Genomic DNA, 6,832 nt, shown 5'->3' on the forward strand with positions numbered 1-6,832 from the left:
CGAATCAATTTGCCGGTGGATGTTAGAAAGGGTAATTAGCGGTGGAGAGCACAAGGCTGTGCGCTTATTCAGATGCTTTTACCATCTTTTCCGAGGACCCTTACATTTGATTAAAGGAGTGCATTGGCAGTGCTTGTGAACCGTGCAAAGGTCACTGAGCTATAATTCTTTAATCAAAGTTTTGCACCTCTTGGAGTGGATGCCAAAATAAAGTCAGTCCGTAGTTGATGTCACATGTTAGTTTCAAATTGCTACAAAAGCAAAATACAGTGGATGCTGGAATCTTAAAAAAAGAAAATGCCGGAAAGTCCAGCAGGTCAGGCAGCTTCTGTGGAGAGAGGTTGTTCATTCAAAACCAAAATGAGGATCACGATCCCAATCACAATGAGTAATGGAATGATGTATGAGAAGACACCAAGAATATCTCCAGATACTCCGGAGGCAATATCAGTGATCCAATCAATAACAACTTTCACCACACGGACTGCAGCGGTTCAAGATGGCGGCTCACCACCACCTTCTCAAGGGGAATTAGGGATGGGCAATAAATGCCGACCTTGCCAGCGACGCCCACATCCCATGAACGAATTTTAAAAATAAAAGGTTCACAGCCAAGTAGAAGGGAGAATGGCATTGCGAGTAGCTGCACCAGCAAGAGCGCGGGCACCAAGATTCTCCGACGATGCTCTGGAGGCCCTGGTGGAAGGTGTGGACCAAAGGAGGGCAGCCATGTACCCACAGGGTGGCCGGAGGCAGTCTAGATTACAGCTGCGTAGGCATTGGCAGGCTGTGGCGCAGGAGGTGAATGTGAGGAGCATTGCACCACGCACGTGGGTGTAGTGCCGCAAGAAATTTAATGATTTGACACAAGTGGTCAAGGTGAGTGAATGCAAGTGGCACATCCTACCAACTGCGCCAATACCCCATGCACGACACCTCCTGTCACCCACCCACAGGGACATCACCCACACACCTTGCAGGACACTCACTGACACACTGTCCTATGTCTTGCAGGAGAAGGTGGCGTTTAACACCCACCAGCAGGAGGGACCTGAGGCTGGACAGGCAAGTCTACACGTCCTCACCCCCCTAGAGGAGACGGTGCTGCGGATCATTGGGCGGGCCCACAGTGCTGTTAGGAAGAGAGTTCCAGGATTTTGCCCCAGCGACGATGAAGGAACGGCGATATATTTCCAGGTCGGGATGGTGTGTGACTTGGAGGGGAACGTGCAGGTGGTGTTCCCATGTGCCTGCTGTTCCTCCATGTTCCTCCATTGAAGGCTAGCAGCCTTCCACCGCCCATGCTCCAGCCACTGGGAAGCACCTCGTAGGAGCACTAGGATAGGTAAAGGCACACGGACAACAGGCACTAAGGGAATGCACAAGGGTGAATAGTTCTGTTATATTTTCATTTATTAATCCATAAATGAGAGTTTGATTTGGCATTTGGTAGTTTTAATTCATGCAATGAGCTGAGAGGCACACCAATGTGTAATCTGATGGAGGGCGATTTGATTGTCTTGTGGGAGGGGAAAGGTGGGGAGTGTAGGACTGTTGGTGAGTTGGGGGATGTAGTTCACATTATTGATAAAGGGCACGGATCAGGCGAGCACGCACAGCCCTTGCAGACAAGGCGTGTGGTTCCTGCTGCACCCTTGCATCTTCCTCCACCTCCTCTTCTGGCTCCGCCCCCTCCTCATGCACCTCCTCAGCCTCTTCCTCCTCAGCCGCCGCCTCCTCCTCCGCCGCCTCCTCCTCCACCTCTGACTCAGGATCTTCTGCAGTCATTGGTGGCAAAGGCTGGTCCCTCATGATGGTGAGGTTGTGCAGCATGCAGCAGATCACCACAAATCTGCCCACCTGCTCAGGGGAGTACTGCAGGAGACTCCTCCAGACCAGTCCAGACAGCGGAAGCATTGTTTGAGGAGGCCTATGGTGTGCTCCATGATGTTGCGTGTGGCAGCTTGGGTCTCATTATAGGTCTGCTGTGCATGTGCGCGATGGTGCCTGACTGGTGTCGTGAGGGGATAGCCCTTGTCGCCCAGTAGCCAGCCTTTGACTTGCCGAGTCATATGAAAGATAGCTGGCACGTTGGACTGCCGCATGATGAAGGCGTCGTGACTGCTCTCAGGGTAGCGGGCATCGAACTCCATGATTCGATGCGTGTGGTCGCACACCAACTGCACATTGAGGGAGTGGAAGCCCTTTCGGTTGACGAAGAGGGCCGAGTTGATGTGCGGGGCATGCAGGGCAATGTGTGCAGTCAATGGCACCCTGCACCATGGGGAAGCCAGCAATGCGGGCGAACCCCTGTGCTCGCTCATTGTGATTGTCTCTGTTGAGAAGGAAGGTGATGAACCTGTTCCTCATGGTACAGTGCATCTGTGATCTCCCTTATGCAGCAGTGCACTGCATACTGCGAGATGTTGCACATGTCGCCAGCAGAGGCCTGAAATGCTCCTGAGCCTTCTGCTCAGTGCCCTGCGCCTCCTTGTCCTCTGTCTCCTCGCAGCTTGACCTGGGCGTGGCCTCTCTGCATGCTCCCAGCTAGCGGGAGCCCTAGCAGACCGCCCAGGGTTGTAACTTTCCAACCCGTAAGGCAATACCTGCCAAAACACACTCACATAGGAACTCTCAATAAGAATAGGGAGCTTTAAAAAACACTTCCCACTCCTCCAGCAGCCAGAAGCAATAATCCAGCAACTAACCTGCAACACCTGCATGGCCCTTTAAATAGTGCTGGTGAGGGGTCCTTCAGGCACTGTAAGACATGGTTAGATGGTCGGGGATAAGACTGCGTTGAGTTGAGCGTTAAGGTCCAAAATTGTGTGTGTCACTTTAAATCAGTGTCACACAGGAAATGTGCGTGTACATCCAAAATGTTGCCCCTAGTCTCCATTTGACAGATTCAGTGAACCAAACTGTATCTGAGTGTGGTTCTTTCAGTGGGAAGGGAACTAATATTGTGAAGTGTGGCATGAGATGTGCATCTAGCAAGGTTTTTCTCTCATGGTAATGAGTCCGAGGTCACTGAGGAAAGAATGTCCATACCATGACCAAGGGACCTTGTTAGACTGGAGTTTCAAAAGTGACATGTAAATAGCTGTCATAAGATGTAAGTAGTTTTCTCAGGCGTACCGAGAACACACCTCTTACTATAAGTTCTGGAACGATAGGGATTATAAGGACAGGTCAGACTCAGACACATGTTTTCAGGCTCAACCATATTGTGTTTAATAAGATCAACAATAACACTAGTAAACAGTACAAACAGTACCACGCTGGCTTGTCCAATAAGCCCTACCGTGCTAAATTACCACGGCTTAATAAGAGAACCCTCCCGTGAAATAAACTAACACAGGAACCCCTGCCCCCCAAAGCACTAAAACCCTGTAAGGTTTGATTAGGACTTACAATCACCCCCTCACACAGCTAAGTGGTCCTGTGGATGTGTAGATGCAGGCAATATGCTCACCCCGATTGCCCGTTGTTGCTTGCAGTTTCTTCCTGCACGTTTTGCTCCTGGTTCTGTACCGCTGACGCAGTATCCAGGGGCAAGGATAACATGGTGTTGATAGCATAGGCACTGTCAGACCAGATATTAACGGCCTAGTCAGGGGTCTCAGTATGCCAAGGTGGCAGCCCTTTTGACTGCTGTAATTGAGTCGAGCGGGGCACACACTTGTGCTGAATTGTTCTCAGGAAAAAGGACCGCAAAACCAGTGTGCCATGCCTTTGTGGTAGAATGACAAATCGTCAGACTCTGGTCCGTTGGTCCTACTTCTAAGTGGAATGGCAGGGTAGGGTCAGGTGTGACCAGGCAAGTGGCCTGCATGATGGCTGCCTTAAGTTGGGCCACCGCAGTAGTGTGCGTTTCTGTCCATCTTGACTTCGCCTCATCCTGATCCCCTTTTAAAAGTTCGTACAAGGGTTTTGCCAGCTCGGCAAACCAGGGAATGAAAGATCTCTGATATCCCACTAATCCCAGGAAGGATCTAAGAGCAGTTTTAGAAATTGGAAGTGGAAGACGTTGGATAATATCCACCTTATGTTGATCTGGAGTTTGTCCAGCCGCCGAGATCGAAACCCCAAGAAATGTTACCTGTTCTTTGAGCAGCTGAGCCTTACGAGAGTTGAGTTTAAGCCCTGCCTCTCCTAATAGTTGCAGCAATTCATCCAACAGCAGGAGGTGTTCAGCTTCAGTACCCAACAGCCGGAGGTGTTCAGCTTCAATACCCATCACCAATAACAAATCGTCCACATACTGTAGCAAACAGTGTGATTTAGAAAAGTCTCTGATGGCGTGTGCTATTTGTTTGTGAAAAATGGTTGGGGCATTGTGAAAGCCCTGAGGCAAACAAGTCCAGGTTTAACTCTAATCTTGAGAAGAGAAGGCAAATTGATACTGGTCTTCGCCCCAGACCGGAATGTTCCAGAAGCCATTGGCAATGTCCAAGGTGGAAAAATACTTGCTGGCTACTGGTTTCTGGGACAACAGCGTTGGCGTCTCCCTGACCACTGGCGAACAAGCGGGGGGCCACTGAGTTCAATTTACGGTAGTCAATCATGAGGCATCAGCTCTTGTCTGGCGTTTTAACGGACCATATTGGGGAATTTGTAGTGAACGTGTCCATTCTAACACCCCCCTATTTCAGCGAAGACTCAATGGTACCTTTCACATACGGTGGCTTTCAGGAGGGATAGGATACTGTTTAGCAAACGGATCTGGTCCGTTCACACTCTCCTCTCCCTCCATCTGGCCATTATCGTATTTACCGGTCGCAAATACCGCTACCCATTTAAGCAATAAAGCCTGTACCCAGGTGTCATCACGGGATAACGGTTCATAGTATATGCGATTAAGAAACCAGAAGACTAAGTGTACATTGGAGATTTCTAGGATGGTACAAGTATTGGCGACCCTTTCTGCCCACAGCCTAGTTTTCCCACTGGTACTAGGCCATAAACACTCATTTGCGTAATCAAGGATAACCCCAAACTGACTCAGCAAGTCCACCCCCACTATTCCTTGCTTGTCAACCATTTGCGTTGTTACGGCAGTATCAAGGGTACATTGAAAGCCCGCAAACCTCAATTGAATTTGTCCCAGCTCTAACACATACTGGGCTGACCCGTCAAAACCATTCAACAGTGAGCAAGGCTGTCCTGTCCTCTCGTAGTACTCGGGGTGGGATGTATGAATGATGGTCACCGATGCGCCCGTGTCCACCATTAACTGTCGGACCCCCTGCCACCTCAGCACGGACCACGGGTCGTGCATAGGTGTCGCACCGGAACCGCACGGTGGAATGATTTCAAGGGGGTCCCACTGCTTTGCGGTAACCGTTATTGCGGGGTAAGGGGTGCAGGCCATGTTCAAGCGGGCATGCTAGGCGGGGCTGAGGGTGAAGGTCCTGACTGCGTCAAGGGCGTGCCAGTAGTGGTCACTGCCACCGGTCGAGCAGAGGTCCCTCATGGGGTACCGGCCGTCATTAGTGTGAGGAGCTTATCCTTGTTCAAGGGAAGAGGGTCGGGATGTCTCCTGGGAGAATTGATGTGGGGGTCCCGCTTAGAGGCCCTTTTTACCCCATGTCTCGTTGCGGTGGCTTTCTACATTCTTTGACAAAGTGGCTGGTTTAGTTGTAACACTGTCCGTTCTTTTGGGGATTACTGCACTTTCCAAATAATGTCTAATGGGGTCCTCTACTAATGTCATTGGTTTAACTCGACTGGCCCTGGGGGTGTATGGTGCCGCACAGCCTCCCATGCCTGTGTTACCGCTTCTAGGAGAGTGTTCCAATCAGTACGCTTTGAGACTGACATTCCCAGTGCGGTACGCACCAGATGGTGTAACTGTTGCAGAAACATTTGTTTAAACTCCTCTTCCCACCGACTCTGATTAGGTTTGTACAAGTCATGTAACCGGTAACCGAATGTGATTGGGTGTTCCGTGGGGTTCTGCAATGTCTGAGCAGCTAAGCATCAAGTTAATGCTCTCGATCCCCAGCAAGTTGCTAATTTTGTTAATCAGAATCCTTGTGTCGGTGTATGGGTGGAAAGCCGCGGTGCTGAGGCAGGCCCTTATTTCGGTGTCGGCTGCTGCAAGCAACTCCTTCAGATCACTTTCCTCCAGTTTCGGGTGGGCGCGCCCAAAGCACGTGTAAAAGCAACTGGGTCGTCCCATTGCCTGATCAGGCCAAGTTCTCTGGCCAGAGCCTGCACAGTGTCAGGCTTTATTGGGTCAGATTGTACGAGGTACCTCTTTCCCGAGGTGCTTGAATGGGTTGAGATCACATTTAGGGGCATTGGCTTCTCATCATTAAACCCCAAGTCAGTGTTCGGGTAGTGATAGGGGGCAGGTGGCCCATCCCACTCGACAGCGCCTCCTGCCATCCCGACCCCCCGGTTATGGCTGAAACAATAGCTTTCTGGCGTCCCAGTCTGCCCTCCGTATCAGGCAATCCTAAGGTGATGTGGAATGGTCGGCCTCTCTTCCTGGTCAAGCCATTTTCTTCCCTTGTGCATCCTCCACTTCCTGATTCAGATCCTTAATTACTCCCTCCATCTCCAGGATCCTATCTTTTATTTCTTGTGACCCGACTGCGAGCACAGCAGACATGCACCCCTGAGTCTGCTGCTGTTGCAGAGTGCTCACGAGGCCCTGCGGCCTGTTTCGCTGCGGCTCAAGATCCTATTTTGTCTGAGCATTTTCCTTTTCTAACTCAAGGGCTTGTGCTTTGACCTGACTTATCCAGATCAGTTTTTAGCTGCTCGCCCCTCTGCGCACAGAAGAGGGCAGCATAGCTGCGTAATTGGCAGCCTCTCTAGTTTA

This window comes from Heptranchias perlo, chromosome 3 (assembly GCF_035084215.1).
Source record: "Heptranchias perlo isolate sHepPer1 chromosome 3, sHepPer1.hap1, whole genome shotgun sequence".
Taxonomy (NCBI): Eukaryota; Metazoa; Chordata; class Chondrichthyes; order Hexanchiformes; family Hexanchidae; genus Heptranchias; species Heptranchias perlo.